This window comes from Bactrocera oleae, chromosome 4, assembly GCF_042242935.1.
Source record: "Bactrocera oleae isolate idBacOlea1 chromosome 4, idBacOlea1, whole genome shotgun sequence".
Lineage (NCBI taxonomy): Eukaryota > Metazoa > Arthropoda > Insecta > Diptera > Tephritidae > Bactrocera > Bactrocera oleae.
Window position 1 is genome coordinate 56,711,246 of NC_091538.1, and position 2,747 is coordinate 56,713,992.

Sequence of the window (2,747 nt, forward strand, 5' to 3'; positions counted from 1 at the left end):
TGTTGTATTTGTACTTATATTCGCACTCACACAGTTGTATTGTAGTTTGTAGTTGTTATTGTACTCCGTACTTGTCTACCGCCTTTGCTCGTTGTGTTAGGTTTTGTTTCGAGTCATTTGTTTTGATCCCTGCAGTCATTTGAGGGACGGTCCATCTTGTTTTACACGTTCTCGGGCAGCACCGTTTATATCGTGGTTCATTGTTGTTGTAAATAACGTGAATTTCGTTGAATCGATTATAGTATATTGTTGTTGTATCGAGAGGAGCCAGTATTGCAACGCTAACTGGCGGCGCTTCTTTTACTACTCTTTTCGCTTTGTTTTTGTTTTCGTGTTGACTCTTCGGGGGCAGTTTGGGTTGGTTATACGAAACCAAAGTCATTTAGCTGCTATTGTTCACTCCTTTAGTCCCATACGAATGACAGCCAAATGAAATTTCGTATGTATTTCATTGCGACACAGTGGGTACCTTAACGTAGTTTATTTAACAGAAATTTTTGTTAAGAAGATTGTTGAAGAACACTTCTTAACTTTGCAAAAAAAATATTTTGTATATTCAATTCTCTCTTTGAACTATTTAAAATTAGCAAATTATCTAACAAAGCATGAAGAAGTGAAATGAGTGATAAAAATTAAATTTAAAAATACTTTTCTGGTAGCACTTCCTAAGATACATTGCTCACGAATTTTGTTCTTATCGGTCTCGGCTTATTTTTAGAGCTCCAGTCGCTAAATCGTTGCAAAGTTTCGACGTCATATTCATAAGCCTAAGTCTCATCAGCAGTAATGATGCGTTTGATGAATGTATGGTTCGCAGCCACGTTGTCAAGCATCTCTTTTGCGACCACTACTCGTCGTCGTTATGGAAAAAGATTCTGATATTTTGGTACGAGTCTAGCATAGACACGCTTCATATCTAAAACATTCACCAAAATGTATGGGGTCGATCCATAAGTGATGTTGAAATCCTTTGCTATCTCTCTGATGGTTACTGGTTTTCAAGCTCTGTTTCTTTAACTTTTTCGATGTTATCGTGTTAATCTGAAGTGGATGGACGACTGACTGTTTTTAATGACTTCAAGATTATCACTGAATGCTTGGACCACACAAAGAATTGCGTTCGTGATAAAGTAGACTCCCTAAAGTCCTTCTGCAACATTTGCAACGATTCCGTAGCCGTGGTTCGATAACAACTCAAACAAAAGTTTCGAAACTTCAGCACCAATTTCGGGCAATTTTAAATGGTAGTTCTGTAAAAGTGGTCTCCTAAACTTGAAAACTAAAAATTCTATAATATTATCTCCAATGGACACTAAAAGTTTTTTATATGACATATCCGAAATATTAATAAATCGACTGAAGCAGATTCATTGGAACAGAACCTTTGCGTATTCAGTGCTGAGTAAATATACAAAAATAATTTAGCGATCAAAACAAATGCCTCCAAGTTTTCATCCATCGTATTCAACAAAAAGTCGGGTTTCAGTCCTAGAAAGAAATATAGACAATTAACTTGCGACTATATGCAAATATGAGCTATTAGAGAACCGGAATTTAAGTGTCTGCATGATTTAAATCGTAGTTCTCAAAACCCTCGTTGACAACCATGGAACAATCATTCTAATTAGAACTAGTCTAAGAAGCGCAGATTCGTTTGAAAGAGGATCTTCAATTTGTCACATGTTGACACAAAACCTTGGTCATAATGCCATTGCTCCAACTGCTAAATAGAGATGTCGATTTTTGGTGTATAGGTATTATTTGATCGAGAGAAAGTTTCCATTTGCTCATGTTACTTGATGAGAAATGACTTCACTGAGTTTCCTAACCAAATAAATTAAAAATTACAACAACACAGGCAATTGCATAAGTACTTTTCTTCAAGAATTTATTTTATTATTCTCCTCTAAAATTATTCACATACTCACTAAATTTTTATGATAACTTTATGCTATACTTACCCACTGTAAATTGCGCAAATGACTTCGCCGCTTGGGCCCATCACCAGCTATTCGTCATTCAACAGCTGAAATTCGGATAATTTCTTAAGTCATCACAACATGCAACAACAGAAAAAACAACAACAACAACGTAACTAACGAGATATCAATTCCAACGTTACAACAACAACGGACGCTGCAATAACAATAAAGAGAAGAGGAAAAGAAGCGGAAAGCAACAGAGCTGCAAAGCATTTTAAACAATAATGAAAATAGCAATAACGGTAGACATCGCGCACAGCACATACGAATACAATGAATGGCAACACCTGTGCTGGACACGCGCTTTGGCAACACAACAAGTCAAATGTTTGTTTGTGCAACATCATCACCGTGGAAAACGTTGTTAAAATCCGAAATGTAATGGAGAGTTTAATGCATGAAGGGTGGTACCCCGGGGTCCTTACATACATACAAATGCCATGTATAAGCCAAAAATGTACTACAATAGTGATGATGCAGGCGGTTTCGTATGGCAACTGGTCGTTTGGCTCAATGCTTGACTTAGCTCCGTTCGACTGACTGGCTCTCGTAGAGACGCTTCAATGCACCGCCATGCTGCCAATAATTCTCAATTTTCATTTCTCATAACAATGCGATGTTAGATGCTGGAATCCAATTTCACAACAACAGTTTTTGTCGCTTTTGTATGCGTGACGCGCGCCGTAAAAGAACGCTGAAGGTGTGTGTTTCTGTGTATGAGCTTATACGTGTGTGCTTGGCTTCTCGAGTATGTCTGCGTAATGT

The 2,747-nt window shown here is 37.4% G+C and overlaps 1 long non-coding RNA gene across 1 annotated transcript; it reads right to left on the reverse strand.

Moving 5' to 3' along the window:
- Positions 1-758: 758 nt before the first annotated feature.
- LOC118681020 (uncharacterized) lies at positions 759-2,029 on the reverse strand. The gene is made up of 3 exons (XR_011396222.1): positions 1,962-2,029; positions 1,549-1,824; positions 759-1,488 (listed from the first exon to the last, which is right to left on the reverse strand). It is a non-coding gene; the product is annotated as an uncharacterized lncRNA (long non-coding RNA).
- Between the last annotated feature and the right edge of the window lie 718 nt (positions 2,030-2,747).